At 36.2% G+C, this 22485-nt stretch overlaps 1 protein-coding gene across 1 annotated transcript in view; it reads right to left on the bottom strand.

Annotated features, from left to right (window-relative positions):
• The window catches only part of LOC108603305 (protein split ends), a 55401-nt gene that overhangs the window by 17708 nt on the left and 15208 nt on the right, over window positions 1–22485 (bottom strand). The gene's annotated exons all lie outside the window — the stretch shown is intronic.

Here is a 22485-nt window from a genome sequence, read left to right as displayed (position 1 = left end):
CTAACCTACGCATAATAGTTTTTACATAAAACAATAAGAAACTTTGTCAATTGTGCAGCCTCCCCCACCAATGGGCGCCTTTGCTTTTGCCTGGCATCAGCTTGTGTTCACATAACTGTTAAATTGTGCTTTAGTTTTGCTGGCCATGCAAACTATTATTTGCATTGAAAACACAACACACCAAATTATATATTCAACTTTTTAGCGCTCAAAAATTATTCTATTTTTGCATAAACGGCGCCAAAATTTCTTTTTCTTGTTTACGCGGCACAACTTGGTTTATTTTATTTGATTTTATTTTTTCTTTTGCTTTTGCACACTCATACACACACAAACACGCGTAGATACATATATGCAAACACAAACGCTCACGTACACGCACTTATACATAAACATAAGCCGGTGGCCAGTTTGCTCAACCGGTTTCTTTATTTCTTGCGTTTTAATATTATTTACACACTGCTCGTAGCACGCTGCTGGCTTTGCACAACTTTTATATATTATTATAAGCTATTTGTTCACTTTAACTATGTATTTTCTATATTCTTGTGGATTTTTCGCGTAACCAAAACCAAACACGAGCAAATAAATCTACATCGATTAATCGAGCGGTTTGACCCAAGTAGGTGCTGCCAGATCGTTAAACGTTTGAGCAAGAGAGCGTGAGAGAGAGAGAGAGCGTAAGATCGTTTTGTAGTGTTGTGAAGATGTTGCTTGGCGCTGTTAATGTTAATGCGCATGTTAATTAACAGCGCAGCATGGACAGCACTTTTAAATGTTTTACAGCCTCGTGTAAATTACAAATGCGTTTTAAATTTGAATTATTTATTGAATTATAATAATTGTTGTGCGTTTGCTCTCAGTACAGCTGTTGCTGCTACGCATTGCTAAGTATTTAAGCAAAGACGCCATATTTCAGGTAAGAGATATCTTGGCGCATTTCTACCTGAATGAAAAATCAACCCCGCAATAAATTTAATGCGCGACGCAAAAGCGAAAAGGTACCAGGAGCAGCAGCATTCAATGACAATGACAGGCCTATTTTCATTTTCATATAAAAAAGAGAACAGGCGCGACCTTTAGCCAAAAGTTCTGCATTGTTTTCCATCTGCGTGAAACGCATAACAATTTCCCAAACTATGCGCGCGAGAAAAAGAAAAACGAATGTTCTAGCAAAGGGCAGCGCATACATAGGGATAGGATAATAAACATATAGAACATAAATAAATGGGCATTTACATAGGATCGACAGGACAGCATGTGGCTTTGAGGATCGCTGTAATTAACAACAGCATTTTCTTACAATGTCAAAGGAGCAAGGATAACGATCCCTAGACAGGGGTTAAATATACAAACGAAATAATGTACAGTTCAGGAAGATACAAACTATTAAAGCCAGGCCAAAGATTTGCATTTTAACTAAAATTATAAATTGCTTTATAATAATAAAGTATTTAGTGTGCTCTTTATTGTTTTTAATCATTGAGGCTTCAGCAAATATCCGGCTTAATGCTGGAAATGTAATTTTCCAAGTTGCACACAAACAATTTGATGAATTGAAGCTCTATAGCTTTGTCATTCTGTTCAGAGATTTTAAAGCCACGTTAAGCGCTTTAAGCGTCAGAGCAATAGAAAAAGAATGAGCGAGTGAGCAATAGAGAGCGAGAGAGGGAGCACTTAAAATATGACCATGTCGCATACTGAGCAGCTTATATATACATACTATATATATATATACAGGGATAGCTGCAGTTTCCAGTGGCTGCCAATGCTGGAAATGCTGCCCAAGTGATTTTTCGAGAGGTTGCTGTGGAGCTGCTGCGGCTGCAGCATGTTGCAGGATACTGATGACTCAGCCAGGAGCCATGTACATAGCATAAAAACAACATATATGCTGTGTATGTATGTGTGTGTGTGTGTGTGTAGCAATTGCATTCAGTCGGTGGCGCCACTCTGGCTGCCTTTGCCCGGCATGCGCACTGAGGCGGGCTCTGGCAAAAAATCAATTCAGCTAAAATTGCGCCCGGTTAGAGGCGAAGTGCACACATACGCAACACGGAGAATAAACCGAGCCCACCCAACAACAACAGCAACAACAACAATAGCAACATTTGTTGCGTCAATTGCACAGCAGCGCAGTCGCCAGCTGGCAGCGCAGTCAACAGCAGCAGTAATGCCCAGAGAGGAGTCTGGCTGTAAGTTTGAGTGCTCTGGTTTAACTGTAAATTGCATTACTGCGACGCGCTGTTATATACAAAGCTCTGCTATATATATACACACACACACACAATAACTGTAGCTTATGTAATATATAAACAGCGCGCTTCCCTGGCCAAAGCCTGAGCTGAACGTCCTTGTTTGAGGTTATTTCTGTGTACTCGTCGCTCGCCTGTATGGCTGACTGGCTGCCTGGCTGGCTGGCTCAAACTTTTTGCCTCATGAAATTCCTGAATTTTCAAACTCACACTCCCCAGCGGGCACAAAACAAAAGATAGCTCGCTCGTTCGCTTTTAGCCTTTCATTCAATCATTGCTGGCATTACCCATTTGGGCATAGAGTGGGTGGCCGCGCAGCAGGAAGTTTCCTCTCTGCAGTCAAAGTAATTTGAGTATGCTGCCACAGTCCGTTGGGCGTGAAATTTATCAACATGATTGCGGCAGAACCGACCCAGCGGAACCAACACACAGAGTCAGAGCCAGCGCCAGTGCCAGCTCCAGTTGCTGCTGGCAAGTTGAAGGACACGGGAATGACAGCACGGAACAAGAAGACAGCGCCGTACCAAAATGTACAAGCAACTTGCGATAAAAACTAACTCGAAATCTCGAAAGCCAAGAGGAGTTGTGTAGCTAGAGAAAAGTTTAACTTAGCCAGCAGACAAATGCATAAATTATGACAAGATAAACATAAAAAGCTTGCAGGACTTGCTTAGCAAATAATTTTATGGGTTTTTTTTTAAACAAACTTCAGCAATTGATTGCGTATTTGCAAAATTTCAATTAATAAAAGTCTAAGTAAATGTTGTTTTGTATTTCTCAGTAGTTCAATTAGTAGTAGTACTAATGCAAATAGTAGTAGTAGTCCAAATAGTAGTTTAAAAATGTTGTGTGGGAAACTTTTATTATATGCTGCTACTAAAGAGTGGAAAAAAGATTGCTGACAGCAAAGCAGAGTCTGAAGTCTTAAATATATTTTCATTAAATGTAATACAAAAGTTTTATGAGTTTTAGACTCTGAAAAGTTGAGTAAGCTCCCAAAAGGATTTAGCTGCATTAGATTTGTTTGAAACTCGCTTGCTTTTAAGCTTTAAAGATTTGATTAGGTTGCTTCCCTTATGTGTTAACTTTTCGTAATACCCCGACTTACTAGCATAAGCTTTTAGAATTGTGTTAAATTCAACTGCATTTAAATGCGCTCTGCATCAACTTTACATAATTGTATGCGCATTTAAAGCGTTGGCAATTCCAAAAGCTGCAGTTGCTGCCACTGCTGCTGCTGCTGCTGGCGTTGGCGTTGCAGTTGGAGTTGCTGCGCAGCTGGGCTTTAAAAATTACATAAAGCACAAGTGGGTGGTAAACCAAACGAGCCCTGGGCGCAACGCTACTCACATTAACTTAAACTGGCGACCTCAATTAAAGTGCTGCAACATGCAGCATGCAGCAGTAGCAAGCTGGGTTTGCTAGTCTAGTTCGGGGGGCTGCAGCTGGGCACAAAGTCAGAGTGCAAAGTTGAATAGAAGCGAAGCTTGGTTCAAGCTAAAATAAAACACACACACAAATTAAATAACAAAAAAATGACGCAGCGCAAAAGGCAAGTGACGCAACCGGAAGCAAATGGGGTGTGTGTGAGTCTGTGTGTGTGTGGTTGTGTGTGTTGGCTAAGAGTTCTGGGCCTGACTGCCTGTCGTCTTGCTTTGCTTTGAATGAATCTTGTGCAAGGCGCTGGCGGAAATAAAATTTGCTGTTGTTGTGACGTACGCAGAGAGCCAAGGAAACACACAAGAGGGCTAAGGGCTGAGCGTTGGGGGGCTGCTGCTGTCACTGGCGGGGTAGTGGGAGTTAGCGCATGCGCCTTGGCAGCAATTTGCTTGTTATGTATTTCCTTAGCTATAAATGAGAGTTCATGTAATGGCAGCCAGGCTAGCCAGCTATATATAGTATATAGCTATATATATACATAAACTGTATGTTATATAGCTGATATATATATCGCAGATATATGGTTGACCACCCACAGCCGCAGGCTGAAGCAACAACAACAATAAATTGCAGCAGCAGCAGCAGCAGGCAAAAGCAAATGACTAAAATAGACGAGAAATTACTAAAACTTGTGCAGGCGACTAACCCAACAACAACAACAACAACAACGAGAATGTTCCTGCAGAAATTTCTAACGCCTGGCTGGCTGCCTGGCTAAAAACGAGGTCGTGGAAATGGAAAATGAAAGCAGTTCGAAAGACAACGACGACGACGACGACGACGACGTCGACGCCATGTTGTAGGCTTGCTGTCATTGCTGCTGTGCCCCCCACATCGCTCTAGCTTGTGTAGAACTTTGTAGCTAATGCCGGCGAAATGAACTCTATGCGACATTTGTTTTTTCCTCTAGCATGTTTATCTTTACAAAAACCTAATGAAGCTTTAGCTTCAGTTCGCTTTGCTCTTGTTGCTGTTGCAGATTTTATATATGCGTATATAAAAGCAGTATATGCAGCTTGGGAGTGGCTTTAAAATATAGCTACAGTTATATATATATGCTATATATGCTGGCTATATATGTTTTATGCAGAATAGATACAATGACAAATATTTTCATTGCCTACTTTTTAGCGCTACGTAAGCACGTGTGTGTGCGTGTAAATAATTAACACAACAAAGAGCAAATGTTATAGACTGCTGCTTATATAAATAAGCATATACATCAAATTAAATGTTTTATTAATATAAAAATAATTGCAATTGTTGTTTAAGCAATTTAAGCGTTGAACTTAAAGCCTAAGCGTTATATTGAAGTTAAGAACTTTATGCTAAACAAAAATCCAGCAGACTTAACCTTTAGGTCTAAGGCTTAACCTTTTTAAATATAAATTGCTTGATTTCTATTAAAAGAAAAACAATCTTTACACACACACATACAACAACAACGCTGTCAACTCATTAGCACTAAGTTTCAACACTTTTCGTATGTTAAATTAGTTTAGAACGCAATGCAATTTAATTAGTTTTGTTCAAGCAGCCAGCAACTAATTTGCCAACTAATTGGATATGCTGCCAGGACACACACACACATGCAAATATTTTACATATGTGTGCTGTCAATTCAGCTGCTGAAATAAATTACGCATTTTATGTGTGTGGCCGCATTAAAAATAGGCAATTGAATTTATGTGAAACGCACTTTGTAACTTGGGCTGGGCTAAATCAAGTGAAAACAGACAGATGCAATTACACACAGATACACACACACACACACACACACACACATGAACAGTTACAGGTGCATAATCAGCTTTGGGGCACACGGCACAAAATGTTGACAATTTAATTAGAATTGATTTTCCGTTCGATATTTTCCAGAGAAATTCACAGCCGATTGCGAGAGCGAAAGAGCAGCGAGGGGGGTGGCTGATGGGGTGATGTGGGTGGCAGTAATACTTTGAGCTGCGGTTGCAACTGTTATATAAATTATTTACACACACACAGGCGCACACACATATGCACAGTTTAATTGCAAAGCCAAGCGTAAGAGCTCAAATTTTAATGAGCAATATTTTCTCTCTCTGCTCTTCTCTCTCGCTCTTTGTTGGCTGCACTGAAGCATGGCCACATGAAGATTGATTATGGCCAAAGTTTTAATGCGTTTTGCCATTTATTTCAATGCATTGGGAAAAGGATGCATTGACAACATGCCACGCCTTGCACACTGCTGCAGACATTTATTATACATGTGTGTGTGTGTGTGTGTGCAGCGACAGACAGCAGCAGATAGCTTGCAGCCATGTCCAGGAGAGAGCGAAAGAGAGTGCGAGTGCGCTCAAGTAATGGCAATAAATAAGTGAATGTAGCAAACAAACAGAGCTCGAAGTGCATATAAACATTTATTACATATTTTCTGCAGCAGATATGTTTGTGTGCGTGCGTGTGTGTGTGTCTGCCCTTTTACGATCATTGCACAAAAGTTCAATAAACATTTGTCTAGAAGCAGTAACTGACAACTAAAGCAAGAGCCCGAGCGCAAATGCAAGTAATAAAAAATTTACAAATGGAATTCAACAGCAACAGCAACTGGAATACTCCATAAAGACAAACTTTTTTCTTTGTAATGCAATTGCACATTTGTTGTTGTTGTTGTGTGATTAAATTGTAGAGTGGGAACTTCAATTTTCAAATAGATTGCTTATAAATAATAAAATATGACAATACTATATAAATATAAGTCAAACAGAGACTTTAGTTCGTCTTTAAGGCAGAAGCAGTAACATATAATAGTTTATATTATATTAGATTGTATATAATATATAAATAAAACTCAAACAGTCAAAAGTCTGCCTCCAAGGCAGCAGAACGAACTAACATATAATAGTTAAAATATATTTTAAATATACCTCAGCTCATCTTCAAGCCAGAGAACTTAGCTATACATATTTGTATAATAATCAAAATAATGTTGTGTTTTCATAGCCTTAAATATTGAAGTATACAATTCGAATCTAAGCTTAAAGTAAATTTCAAAATTTATACAATTGTTTTAACTAAATTCTGCTGTTGCTGCTTTTATAATTGCTACAACTTTATGCAGTAAATAACGGCTTTTGGGCAAGTTAGAATATAACTCACACTGGCCCCAGCGCTGGAGTTAAGTGCAACAACTCAAGACTGCATAAATTTCAAAAGAGCAAACTGCTGACTAACAGTAAATGCACATGTGTGTGTGTAAAACTAACCACAGCATTGTGGTAAGTTTTTTTTTATGTTGTCCAGCTGCCCATATAACCTAAAGCTGCCCAGCGGCACAGCTCAGCTGCCAAAAGAAAAGCAGAGAGAGAGAGAGAGAGAGAGAGAGACAGAGAGCTGAACACACATGTTATTTATATATATTGTATATATATTTTGCAGGGCGTGTATATATATATTTATGGCCATTACTTAATGCCCCCAGCAGTCATAAAAGTTTAAAATGCATTTTTACGACGCCAGCAGCAGCAGCAGGAGCCGCAGCAGCAGCCTCTGGCTGAATGAAAATTGTCCCCAGCAGCAATTTCCCAAACAATTTCCGCAACTAAAGAACACACACACACACACACACACACACACACACACAGACACATGTATGTGTTTGCTTGGGCGTGGCAGTTTATGGTAACAACATTTGCTTCATTTGTATTTGCTTGCAGTTAATTGAAAGCGTCAGTTAGTTGCTTCTTTTTTAACGAAATATGCTCAACATTGCGTATGTGCAATTTGCTAACAACGTGTGACGCATACGCCGCGTTGGCCGCTCGCACTCACTCAATCTGCTAGCCAACTAGCATATATATATATAAGTAAAGTGGCACAGTCAGCTGTCCGTTCTCATGTCCATTAGCGGCTCATCATTTAAATTGACATTTGAGATTTGCACTGCAGTTAAATTGCTGCCATTTCACATTGATTGCCACACAGACAGACAGACAGACAGACACAAATGCAAAACCCACACAAGTCGCAGCATTTAGCCAAATCAATTTTAAATACACTTTAAATAACTTGAAATGCCAAATTGGTAAGCAAATCGCATAACAATTAAAACATTTAAATTCAAAACATTGCAATTAATTTTCTTTTTTAATATTTGCTGTGTGCGTTTGCCTTGCATTTCTTTCAGTGTACACACTTGGCATATTCAGGTTAATGCAATTTTGTTCGAATTTAGTAGTAGCTGTACTTTTAATTTGACTTTAGCTAGCGCCAAGTTACATAAGTCAGCGTCGAGCTGAGTTGAGTTGTTCGCCCCTCAGCACAGTGACAGCCAAATATATTTGCACATATTTTCCTGATCGCACAGCCTACAGTGAAGTCAAGTCAACGCCCGCGCTGTCTGCATAAAATTGTTGCAGCTTTTGGCGCCGCCTCAAAGTGCAAACAAAATATTTTTAGTTGCAAGTTTTGTCAATTGCGCATAGTCAATAAATAAGAGTATTTGCCATATTGCGTAAACTATTATTAAATGGGCTAAAAGCTAACGGCCCCATATGTAAACCAAAGCAAACCAAGTTGACAGCCTAGAAGCGAAGCACCTGCCAGGCAGTCACTTGGCCCCAACACTCGACTCGATACTCGCGCTGTGAGTCAAGCTAACTGAAAGCTCTGACAGCTGCTGTCACTCACACGCACAGACAGACAGACAGACAGACAGACAGAAGGACAGACAGCGCTCTTATATTGATTGAGGAACGAACCAGCAGTGGGCGCGCTGCGCTTAAGCGTTTTTCTAAGCAAATTGTATTAGTTTGCAACGCCTACAGCAAACCGATGAGAGCAACACGCACAGATTTTGTAAAGCTGCAAGTCTTTGACTTCAAGGCAAGCACAAGGTTGAAAATAAAACTATAACTAATAAGCTAGTTGCGAAAAATCTTTAAGACTTTCTTGCAATTGAATTAGTTACATAGACTAATCAATAGCGAACTTCAAGCGCAATAGTTAAGCATAAAATATATAAATTTTCTAAAATGTTCTCAATGCAACATTCAAGCTTTATAGCTTAATATAAAATTTAGCTAACTCATTAGCATAGAAGTGTTGAAATTGAACTCAATTTATTTATTAGCTAATCAATTAGCAGCGTCTCTAAATGACTCAGCATTGAACTCAGCTCGAAGTTTATTAAGAGCTACAGTTCGTCATTAATTTGCAGCAAATGCTACTGTTTCAACTTTTAGACTTGGCTAAAATACGTTGGCAGGCAGCTGCAGCAAAAAGTTTTAGACTAATGAGCGGTTGTTGCACGCGCGTGGGGTGGGGGCTGAACTTTGAGCTTGCAGCAGTCACTAATTAATGCAATGTTATTAATCAAGTCGACGCTGCAGCTAAGAAACTGACACAACTTGACGGCAAGTGACGAATTTTATAATGCAAACGATAGTTGCTGCTGCTACAGCGCTAATAAGCTGGGCGTGGCAGCTGCTTAGCGACCCATGGGAGTTAGCTTCGTTAGCTAGCAATTGGCTGTGGGCTGTTGGCTTTGGCTTTGGCTTTGGCTTGCAGCGAAGCAAAAGAAACCCAAGCAAATTGCCTGCGAGCTGAGCGAGCAAAGGAAAAGGATGAGCTTTAGTAATTGCACTGATTGGCCTCGGTATAATCCCCTGGGGTTGCTGCAGCTCTCAAATTGCCAAGTTACCTAGGCTACAAAGAAGCCAAAGACACAGGTGTTCAACTTTGCTGACCAATGAGGCGTATGATTAATGCGTACTTCAGTGCTTCATCAATTTGCGACAGTTGCCCAGGCGAAAATTCAAATTCAAAGTTTGTCATGCGTTCTCTAATGTTTGGGGCGTGGGCATAACTTAAGTTAAGAGCCGCTCAACTCTTTTACAACGCTGCAGCTTGAAGACAATAACAATTACTTAACAGAAATACAATTTGTGTTTTTTTGTTTGGTTTGTCTCAACTTACATCACAAAAGTTCAATTCGAATTTCAATTCTGTCGCAGTTTCTCTTACTGTTGTTGCTGTTGTTATCGCTGTCGCTGTTGTTGACTTTAGGCTTGATTGTTATTAAGTTTGTATTCCTTCTTTGTATTTGTTACACTTTTTAATTGCAATGTTTGCTTTACACTTTTAGCCACGTGTTTGCTTGTTTTTGTTGATTTTCTTCGGCTTTCTCATTTGAATTCTCAATTTGGGCCGTAGCCGCGCCACTTGACTGGGCGTTAGGAGCTAGAGAAACCTTTCAATATTATATTTCTCTATATCTCTGTGTGTATATCTCAATACAGCGCCTTCGTTATTAATGTTATTTTTGCTGCTGTTGTTGTTGTTGCAGTTGCCATTGCTGCTAGACTGCAATTCATTTGCTGCTGCTGTTGCTGTTGGCGTGGCTGTTGCTGCTGCTGCTTCAGTTGTTGCTGTTGCAGTTCTTGTTGCTTGTCACAACTGTAACTGTTGTTGTTGCTGTTGTAGTTGTGCATTGGCTGCTCCATTTTTGTTTGTTGCAACTCTATAAGCGCCTAGCACCTGCAAAAAGATACACACAAGATACAAAGTGAGACAGTTGCAGTGCCAGTTGCTGAGTGCAAAAGCAAAGTTTATTCGATAATATTTAGTCAGGTAGAATCTATTTGTTTGTATAATGAAGTAAAAAGTTTATATATCGATACTATCGATAGTCATTTCAAAGATGTTTGCTGTAGTGTATATCAGAGTCGTGTAGATTAATCTACAATTAATTATCGTTGCTATCAATAGACATTTTAAGATTAAAGTTAGCATGTAACATTTAGAAGTTCATATCCAATATTTTACATAATATTTTGACAAATCAAAATTATTATAATTTATTGTAAGACATTTATTTTATACTGCAGTGAAAAGTTTATATTTCGATACTATCGATAGTCATTTTAAAGATTTAGCTTGTCTGCAGTGTAGCTTAAAGTAAAAAGTTCATAATAGAGACGCGTAGATTAAACTACAATCAATTATCGATACTATCGATAGACTATAAACTGCAATTGACACATTTAGCAGTAAATTTCCAATTGTTTGCATAATATTTTGACAACTTAATTAAATTTAATTTTATTACAACGCATTAAAACGATCGTTAACTCTCTGCATATGGAAAATTTCCAATCAAAATTGAATTTTTGAATATCTATTGATCGTTGACCTTACTGCAGGTCGCTACAAAATCTCCGTTATATACGCGATGATCTACAAACAAAAGAGCGGCATAAATTATGCACAAGTGTGTGTCTGAGTCGCAGCAGCAGCAAAGTCTGTTGACCCAACAAACGGCAGTTTCGAAAACCCAAAACCGAAACCGAAATTCGAAAAGGCAACAACCAATCGAGAGAGATAACAAAACAGCGACGAGTGCGCCTTGACTAGCGCAAGTCAAGTTGGTTAATTTATTGAATTATGCTAATTTAGTGTTAACAAAAGACACGGCACAGCATTCAATATCCAAATATTGTTTGCCCAGCTTTTATGAGCTCTGCGCTGAGTTGGGCGTTGTCATTGGTTATTGACTTGAAGTCTCGTATTTGATTTCCTCATTATAACCAGTTAACAGAATCAATCGAACGAACGAACGAACGATCGTCAGTCAGACTGAGTCTGAGACAAAGTGGGTCAAAGTTTTTGACATAACGCTTAACGGGCTATAAACTTTTGGCGCGCAGTGCTAAAACAACAAAAAAAAAACAACAGCTGATCGCCAAATGCAGAGAGGCTGCTGCTGCTGACGCTGTCCAAGTGCAATAATATAAACTGGTCGGCTGAATTGAGCTCAATTGAAAGCAATTGAACAAGTGTACGAGTGATTAGCGTAAAGATTGAGCACCAACGAACAAACAAACAAAGCAAACAAACAAACGAATCTGTGCAATATTGCGCATACGACAAGTTGTCAAGCTACTCACAATGCACACACGAGGCGCTTTTGTAAACTCAGCCATGCAGCTCAGCAAAATAGTGATACTATGTATAACAATTTGCTCAGTTACTGGCTTTTTGTATTTGAGTTAAGTTAGTTCTATTAAATTTGCAACAAGTATAGAGCTTGGGTTTTTTCCATAATCAGTTGGAAAAGATATCTATGCTAAACAGCAGTCTAACAATTGTTGTTCTTCATTTTTTTCTTTAGCAATAAGTCATCGAACTTTGTTAGTTAACTAAAATTATAACTAGCTGTGCTAAATTTGTTTAATGGCATTCCTAATATTATCAACTAAGTCAAAAAAACAAACTCAAGTCATAAATTTTTGGCATATAGAAAATTCTAAAATATATAGCAGCCACATTAGAAAGTCGCGCAGAAATTATTACACTTTGCTATTTAGCTGTGTTTTTTTATTTGTTGAAAACAAATAATTTTACTATATTATATTGCTTTGCCCCAGTCTCGCCTCTAGTCGGCTTATTCATCCTATTTATGCTATATAGTATTTTCTATTTATTTTATTTGCAGCGACGCTTGTCTAATTTTAAAAGTCAGCAATGAATACGAAAACAAACTCGTCACAAAGGTCAACTTGATTAGCGTGTGTGCAAATTAAATGTGTGTGTGTGTGTGTGTGTATTGTATGTGTGTGTGACTGACTAATTTATAAGCTACTAAGCCAGCTGGACACGTGTACTAAATTTCATGCTAACTTACTGTTCTACCGCTTAATTAAAATTCATTTAATTTGGCTGCCTCAATAATCCAGGACTTGAGGCAGGCAACTGGCATTACGTATACGCACCTGTAAATAAACAAAGAAAATAGTTTCAATTAGTACAAGAGTTACTTTCACATCTTAAATTGCTAATATATTTTTAATGGGCAGCCTGTAAGCCCAACTCCCCACTTTTTACAAAAAGTGCAAAAGTTCAGCGAAAAATGTTAAAAGCGCTGCCAAGAAATGCCAACAAAATAGAAACAACAAAACATACTTGAGCAAAAAGCATAGATAAAAATAAATTATATTCGCTTGTTTATTATTTTTAGCTTTTTTAAAGTCGCAAGACGAAAATAACAGCAAAGAGCAACAGCAACAAAATCTACAAATGGTGAAAATTTGTGATAAAAATAGTTTTTGGAAAATTTATTAAAGTTGAAAGTAATGGAAATTGTTTTGGTGTACATAATGCATAAACAATATTAAACAATTAATATAATGTAATTTTCTTAGTAATATATAACTTGGATGGCTAAGGGGATTTTTCTTTCGCAGTCACAAATAATGTTGATGATAGAGTAAATATTTTTATTGCGCTTTATGTCATTAACAAAAAAAAGTATTGAAATAAAATAAGACAAATAGACACACAATAATCAGTTGATATATGTGTGTGTAAATTATATAAATACATATAAAAAATTGGCAAGCTGTAATACACACAGAGAGCAAGAAAGAGACAGACAAGAGGCTGATGAAGAGAGAAGTTTTCATAGACAGTGTAGACCCCAAGAGTTGATGATGATGATTCCACACACACAATCGTCTGGCACTGTCACTCGCACTCTCCCTCTCTCCCCCTCACTCTGTCACCCTCTCCCTCTCTTGCTGTTTAGCCACTTTGTGGTTAAGCTGTAATCTCTTTTTATTTTGATGCGCTTTAATTTGTTTTCTTTGCGATTCCATTTTCTTGTTGTTTGCCAAAAGTTTATTGATCTCGCACTGACATTGGCTGGCCAGCGGCAAAAGCTTTGAGAGTGCGACAGAGATAGCGCGCACAACTTTCGCAATTTCTTTGTCCATGAAATACAAACAACGAACAATTTACGAGAAATACAAGGAATCGTGTCAAAATATTCCAAGGGCAATGCCAAAAATATGCCGCAAAATAAAAGTAGCAAAGAGAAAATAAATAAAACAGATTTCACGCAATCGCTGACGTTAAGTGTGGGGGTGGCCGTCTGGGCGTTTGGGCGTTTGGTGGGTGGGGTGTGTCAGCCTGTGAAAGATTGCATATGTTCCGTTATAACAAATCATAAATAGACAACTTAAGCAGCAGCGCGAAAATTTATGAGCGCGTAAACAACAGCAGACAAAATATAAAAAAAACATTTAGGCAACGGCAACAGCTGTTGCTTTGATTTTTCAAAAAAAATGCAAAGAAAATAAATAAATAAATGTTGGTCAAGTGAAAAGCTGACCTAAAAATAAAGTTTATATCCTGCATAACTGAAAGGCAACAACAAAAATAAATATATATATGCAAATTAGAGTTGGAAACGTGTAAACAGCAATCACAAAAAGAAACAATCAATAAATATGAGCTAAAAAGAAAGTACAGTGGGCAGTGGCGGAGAAATTTGTTTTTAAAATGTGTTTAGAAATTTTTAAAATATATAAGCAAATTCGCAGAAACTTTATAAAGGGTATGCGCAGTTTGTGTTGCAGCTAAGTTAAAAATTTAAAATAAAAAAAACTAGAAATTCCATTTAATAAAGCCACAACTCAGCAAATAAAATACACATTAAATTGTTGAACTTTGCATATTTTAAATATATTAATATATACAAGTATCTAATGCATTTCAAATACAAAAGAACATGTATAAATTACTTAAATAAATAACATAAATATTCATATAATTAAAATTTGAATGCAAGCAAAGTGACGATGACGCAGCGACTACGTCAACTGCTCAGCCCCACGAATTGCTTTGGGGGGTGCTGTGTGCATTAAACAGCGAGAAGAGAAGAGAAGAGCAGCGAAACAAGCAAAAGAGAGCGGCAAACGTTGGCGGGCGTACCAAAAAAGAAACTTGCAAGAGATCTCAACAAACCAAAGCGAGTCATTGACACTAAAAACGAAAGACAGACAGACAGACAAACAGACACAACGACACATAAAGGAGAAACAATAATAACTTGAGATGCAAATGACTTCAGCTTGAGAGAGTTTGTGAGCGAGAGAGATAGAGAGAGAGAGAGCGAGAATTTCGTGCAAAAACAACAGCGCCACCTGCCGGCAAACAGTTAACTCTACGCGGCTTTAAACTTTAATGTTACAAACGTATTTGTTATTATTGTTGTTATTGTTGTTGCTTTTATAGTTGTGGCGTGCACAAGAGTTCGTGACAAACAAAAAAGTGCAACTATGTCGAGCGCGCCCCCCTCCCTCGCCCGCTCACCCCTTGCAACAAGTTTGGCCAACAATAATGAAAACTTGTTAGGAGCAGCAACGCGCGGCTTTTGTATTTCTTCTTGCATTGTTGAACTTTTTGCAACTATGACACGCCCCCTTGGGGGCAAATGCGCAGTGCTATAAATAAAATATGCAATGAGAATTTAAGCTGCAGCCAGCAGCAGTAAAATTGTTGTTAAAAGCAATTTAAAATGTAATAAATTGCACAGTAGCAACAATTCAATTAAGAGATTGCATAAAAAGGGCGTGAATAAATAATAAAAATAAATAAATAAAATATTTAAAAAATGCTACAAATTAAAACTTAATATAAAAGTTAAAAGAAATTAATAAAATAATGCTACAAATTGAAAGTTAATACAAATAATAAATTAATAAAATATTAAAAAAATGCTACAAATTAAAACTTAATATAAAAATTACTTAAATAATAAAATAAATAAATAAAATATCAAAATAATGCTACAAATTAAAAGTTAAAACAAATAATAAATTAAAAAAATATTAAAATAATGTTACAAATTAATAATTAATATAAAAGTTTAAAAATAATAATAAAATAAATAAAGTATAAAAATAATGCTACAAATTAAAAGTTAAGACTAATAATAAATTAATAAAAATATTAAAAAAATGCTACAAATTAAAAGTTCATATAAACGTTAAAATAATAATAAAATAATGCTAAAAATTAAATATAAATACAAATAAAGCATTAATAAAATATTAAAATAATGCTAAAAATTAATACAAATAATAAATGATTTAAATTGATTTACTAAAATATAAACAAATGCGTTTGCTGCATTTAATTTGCTCATTAGCTTAGCTTTGCTTTAATTTATAAACTGAGAGAATTGTGCAAATTAAATTTGATGTGTTTATTGTTTGCATTGTTTGCTGCTTGCCGCTTGTAGCTTATGCAATTTTCTGTTTTTGTGGCATGCAGCGCCATGTCGCGTGCAACTAGCTGTAAAAACAAAAGCAACAACAACAACAACAACTACACTATTGGGTGAAATTGGGTTTAGTGTTCAATTCAACACCCACGTTCTAGTTTGGGTTTGTTGCCCCCCCTTGCAACAAAAGCAAAGGCGCAATTGTTGTTGCTGTCGCAGCTGCAACACACACACACAGCTCAGCTCAGAGCTCAGCTCAGCGCTCAGCCAAATGCAATCGTGTTTAATTATGCATTCTACATTGAATTGTTGTTGTTGTTTTTATTGTTGTTGCATCCGCTTAACCGTTATGCTGCTATGGACACTGACAACGCCCCCAATGAACAGCAGCAGCAACTTTTTAACTTATAGTAGATATAGCTCAAGCGCAATAATTGATTGATAAACCAATTTTGGGCATAAAGCCATCAGCATTAAAACCGTTGCCAGCAGCATTTCCGTCTCAGAGAAAACTCATTGAAGCATTTCCAGCAGCGCCCACACGTGTCTGCGCTATACGTAAAATTAACATAAATATGTTGCACAGATTGCTGCTATAGATAAATATATATAATATGTATTGCCAGACATGCATAATTAACAATAATAGCTGCTGCTTCCAGGTGCAACTTGAGTGGGGAGGGCAAGACACTTGAGCAACGACGTTGCTTGGGCATGGGCGTGGGCTTGGGGGTCAGGTCAACGCCTTTGCTATTTGCATTTTATAGCCGCATTGTTATTGTATTTTTTTTTATATAAAGTAGACTCCAATGAGCAATATTTAATACTTAATGCAGCTGGCAAAAAATTCTTTTAATAGCTGCATTTGCATATTTTAGGAGAGCGCAAAGTTTTGTTGCCTCAAAGGACAAATTTAAGCTGAAAATTTAGTTAGAATTGTTCAGCATACTGCTAACTAATCAGCTATATATATATAGTTGAACAGTTGTGCAGTTATGCAGCGCCAAGTTCGTTCATTTTGTTGCTTTACAGCTAAAACTGTTGATTGTAATATTTGGCAATAATTTAAATAAAAAACAATTGATATATGACGAATGATAATAGAAAACTGAAGCCTGTAGGCTTAAGTTGCTCTGGCTACATTATTGTAATATAGAATTTATTCCAAGTTATAGTCAGAGACATAAGCAGCACTTCAAGCATTAATTCAATATCGAACTTTTGCTACACAATTCGTTACAACTCTAGTGTTAATATACAAACAACAGCTAAATTTGTTGCTATTTTCTTTAGTATTATTAAGTGTGCGCTTCGCTCTTGAGCGCACAATTAGTTCAATGCTCATCATCAACGCCAGTGTCGGAGTCATAACAAACTGCGAGAGCTGCAAATGCACAGACATATTGTTATTATTATTATTGTTTTAGATTCGTTTTGTTTTATTTGTGGAGTGCGTTGCACTCGCCTGGCACGCTTGTCTAGTGAGGCAGGGGAACTGTTACTCATTGAGAGAAAGCGGCAGCAACTGCTGCTGCTGCTGCTGCTGCAACACTCGACAGCAATTAAATAGCTGCCAACTGCAATTTCATTTCGCATTTCAAAAGCTGCGACAGCCACCAAAGCACTGATCACTGTATTTAAGCCAAGGAGTGTACGAAAAGGGAGAGAGCTGAGGGGGAGGGGGGGAGCCAGAGTTGAATGGGTCACTGTACTGGGCGCGCGAAACAAACGAGTTTTAAATAGCAACAATTTGGCATTGAAATTGAACATTGCCGACTTGGAAGTTGAAGCTGCCACCAACTACAGTGAAATTTTTAAATGCCGCAATTTGTTGGCAGCGCGGCAAGTTAATGGCTTTATTTTAGTATGTGCTACAAAAATAAATGTTGCACTTAATAGCACTAGATATAAAATAAAATAAAAAAATGCAAAAGCAAATTGCTGTTTATATAAAAATGCAATTTAGTTAAAAAATTTAGTAGCATATAAAATATAAAATAATTGCATAGCATAAAATTAATAAAAAAATTTTAATTTAAGTTCATAAACATGTGCATGCAATAAAAATTTAAATTTAAATTAAGGAAGTGTAATTTACATTTTATGTGCATTATTAATAATTTAGCGCATTGAAATTGAAAGCTAAAAATGTATAAACAAATGTCAAAGCAATAAGCCAAATGCTATGGCACTGAGATTTATGTGAGAATTGGCAGCAATCCCTATTTTGGGCAAATGACAACGTAAATTGAATAAGTCATAAGCATGAACTGTTATTTCTTATTGTTGTTGTTGTGCCGCTTGTTACTCTATTTAAGCCAGAAAAAATAAAACCGGTTACGAGCTTCACTGCATTGGGAATCTCAATCACTGCAGCAGGTGGCTACAACTTTAGGCCTTAGCTCTGTAGCTTCGAAGCTTCGATTGTGGCCAATGGCCGCACGTATCATAATGATGTTGTTGATGATCTTGTTGTTGTTACTGCTGATGACTTGTTAGCCGGTTATGCAAATTTAGTAAAAGAACGTCAACAACATTGTAGCCTTAACAACAGCTCATGCATTTCAACTAGTTTGCAGTTTTGTTGTTTTTGTTGAGGGGGGTGCTTTAAATTTTTGGCAAGCGCAGCGCTTCCGCTTGCAATCAAGAACAATTTAAATTTATTAAAGCATTAAGTGTTTTCCCATTCAAAAGGGTTGCGCGCCCTCAGATAAGCAAAGAGACGACTGCATATAAATTATGCTGGCACTTGAGAAAAGGCATAGAGCAGAGCAGAGCAGCGTGCAGCAGTGTGCAAACGAGATAGCGCTAGAGAGCGATCCAGGCATTATCGCCGGCTCTCTAAGTAGGTAGACACTGGGGGCCTTGAGAGTCATGCGGCCATGAGTTGCAGGCACTTTGGCTCAAGTGCCTTGAAGAACGAAAAACAAAAAAAAACCCATCAAAATAAATTTCAAGGTTAAAGTGTGGTCGCTGTTTTAATTTTAACTCTAAGCCATTAAGAAAAGCAATTCCAATAAAGAAATTTTTGGGAATTTTATAAAAAATAAACAACAACAAAACTTAACAGTTGTGCTCCCATTTAAGTTTATTTATAAAAAATATAAAGCAATTCAAATTAAGAAATTATTGGGAAAAAAGCTTTAGAACCTTTTGGAACTTATAAATAAAAATCATATAATACTTATATAAAGCTATTCAAATATAGCAATATTGGGAATCAGATAAGAACCTTAAGATCTTAAGCTACAAATAAATAAAATAAAACTAATTTAATATTATTTTATAAAAAATATAAAGCAATTAACAAAAATATATATTAAAAATTTAAAAAAAAAAAAAACCTTAAGAACATAAATTTGAAAGTATAATTTTCTTTCTTTAGTTTTTTTTCATCAATCAAAAATTTTCATAATCAAGAATTACATTATTTTTACTACTTCAATTTTTCTCCTATTTTTTTTGCTTATATTTATAGAATATGGCTGCTATAATTGTTATTACTGGCAATGACAATATATTTTCTAAATTCCCGCAGTTTGTATTCCATATATTTCAATATACTCTTAGCCCTTGAGTAGGATTAAAACAACTAAATTAGCGAAAAATGTGAAAACCTTGAATAGCTGAAAGCCGAACAACTTCCTTAAGCTAAAAAGCTCTTGTGGTATAAATTTAATGAGCGGAGAGTAACTCTAGACTTTGTAGTAGTCGCTGTTGTTAAGAAATACAAAATACAAAAAAAAAACTAAAAAGGCCTGGAAATGTCGCTAAAGCGCTATAAACTGGTTTTACTTATTGTTGCTGCTCTGGAGTCTTTGTTGTTGGCCAGGCTCCTACATGAGTCGCTTCCAAGCGACCGGTTTACAACTTGAATATGTTGTTCTTTTTTATACAAATACATATGCATACATATATATGTATGTATATATATATTTTTACCTTCTTGAGCTGCTTTTGGCTTTTGTGGCAAAACGCACAACAGGTACAATTTGTATATAAAAACTATATAGCGTATATATGCCTGATATGCATATGCTTAGTTATGCTTGTGTGTGTGTGTTTGTGTGTGTGCGTATGTGGGGGTCTCTGTTATATGAGAGTTCCTCTGTCTGTCTTGTGGTCCATTTGTCTTGGTCTTGGTTTTGTTTTTTTTTTCTTTGCTTTACTTTGCTGTGCGCCTTGTTTGTCTGTCTGCCTTGGTCTTCTCGTATTTTTCTCAGCCGCTTGCTCTTCTGCCTCTCCCTCTCTCTCTATCTAGTTCGCAGCTCTTTTGTGCGGTTGCCGCAGCGACAGCAACAACTCCTTTCATGTGTTGGTAGAAAGCCAAAGAATAAACAAGCGAAACACACACACACACATACAAATACATTTGTATGCATTTGAACATTTGCTTTGTCATGTGTCTTTGGCGCTGTTTGTTCTCAGCACACACACACACACACACACATGTATTCTATATAAGCTGATATATCTTATTATACTATATACTCTATATATATTATATATATACACACATGTCTGTTATGATGCGCATAATGCTTGTTTGTTATGCTGATTTCTGCCTTTTATGAACAGCAAACTTAAAAGCAGCCATACATATATATATATATGTGTGTATATATATATATATATATATATATACTCAGGTACATTCTACCTTTAAGTCTTGCTAAACAAGCATTATAAAAAAATAAATAAATCAAATATTTATATTATAAAATAACATATGTTCTATTTCCACAGAATTTTAATTTAACATTTGCTAAATTGTAGCAACAATTAAGAACAAAAAATAGTAAGTTTATAATTTATATTATTTAATAAAATGTATTTAATTGCCGCGTGCTATTTCTGCAGAATTTTAATTATTTTCATTTTTTTTTTTAAATTATTTTTAACATTTTCTAAGCTTCAGCCCAATGAGTCTAAATTTTTGATTACTTTTTGTACAGAATTTTGATTTTAAAATTTTCTTAAATAAAGTACCAATTTTAGCGCTTAATTTTGCATTTTAAACGCTTATTGTATATCAATGTTATATTCTATGCAATTTAAATTATATGCCTATTTATTAAATATTTAATTTAAATTGTATTTCTTTTAACATTTACTCAATGGAAGCTTCTCTAACTTGATGCTGCTGCCAATTAAACTCTAATTGCATATTAAATCACATATTCTAACAATTAAAACATATAATTATATATACGCTGCCCAAAAAAAAGAAAAGATCTTATCATTATGCTGCTAATACTCAGAAATCAACGGACATGGCATTGAGAAGGGTCAGCAATGCTGACATTAGCTAATTAATGTTGATTAGTTGATTAGTTCTAATGTATAGCAAAGCAAAGCAAACGGCTTTGTGCAATTTGTACACAAGAGTTCACCCCAGAATAAGAGAGAGAGAGAGAGACAAACTACAATTAAAGAAATAGAACTAAAAGAATTGGAAGTCTAAACTTTGGTGCTAGGCACTGAGCGTTACCAGCAAAAATATAAAAAATAGAATTTTGCTTTCACTAAATTAAGCAACAAAAAGCTGGCAAAATAAATTAGAATTTTGCACAGAAGTTGATTTATTTAGCCTAAGGCTAAGCAGACTAAAGAAAAAAAAAGTTTGAAAATATAATAAGCTTAAGTTCTTTTTGAAGCTTTGAATTTGTTATAAACATTGGACTGCTAAAGGTTAAAGATATGCACTATCTTTAGACGTGTTCCACATTCGTAACAATAACAAATAGTTAACAACAATAAATTGTTTATCTGTCATCAACAGAGCTGCAAGACTGCAAGGCTCAACGGCCAATTGTTAACTGACTAAACAGTCAGCATTATAAGAACAATATTTACACACACACACATACTAATATGCAAACATGTCGCAGTGAATCAGCAGCAACGCCCACCCCACGCCCCCTCGCATGACTGCCAACTGCTCTTATCTAATCGCAAAAAAACAAAACCAAACGAAACGTATTTGGAAATCAAATACAATTTACTTGAATTTCCATCATAGACTAAAGCCACATGTGAGCACGCATATAAAAGTGGGCGGGGATGGGGGCGTATTGGATTTAGAACGTGGTGGTCTGGCGATAAGATAGACGACACAGCAATAATAAAAATATATATAGAAGGCTATGAAAAACAAAAACAATGCGCCGCTTTTTTTTTTCTTCTAAAAATTATTTTTTTTAAGTAAACTTTCGTTTGAATCATTTTTTTGGTTGCTTATCATTGTTTTTTTTTATAGAATGGCACACATCTGATGGCAGCGTATATATAAAAACGATTTATGGCAGCAAAATTCTTGCGCATTAACAACAATATATATGTATATAGATAACATATGCAGGCGTCTGTAAAAACTGATAAACAAAGCCACATGGAAAATTGGCTAAAAACCAAAGAAATCGAAATATATATAAAGCGTAGAGAGAGAGAGAGAGAAAATAGAGGCCTATTGACGTCAAAGAAAACGCAAATAGCACACAAATGAAAATTAACGCATATATGGCAAAATCACACACACATATGTTTTATAATAATAGTTCAATAAGCAGCAGCTAGCACTAAGTACAACGCGCACAAATCAATAAAAAGCTAAAACGCATAGACAAAAGTTTATAGAGAAAATTCAATATACTAGCGACTGTTAGATACATTTATATATATATATGTGTGTGTGTGTGTGTGTGTATTTAGGTTAATGAGCGCTTTTTGTTTTTGTTTTTGTGCAAT

The sequence above is a fragment of the Drosophila busckii genome, chromosome 2L, assembly GCF_011750605.1.
Source record: "Drosophila busckii strain San Diego stock center, stock number 13000-0081.31 chromosome 2L, ASM1175060v1, whole genome shotgun sequence".
In the NCBI taxonomy this organism is placed as follows: Eukaryota; Metazoa; Arthropoda; class Insecta; order Diptera; family Drosophilidae; genus Drosophila; species Drosophila busckii.
The sequence above is the reverse complement of the archived record's forward strand: the minus strand, read 5'-3'. Positions and strand labels throughout refer to the sequence as shown.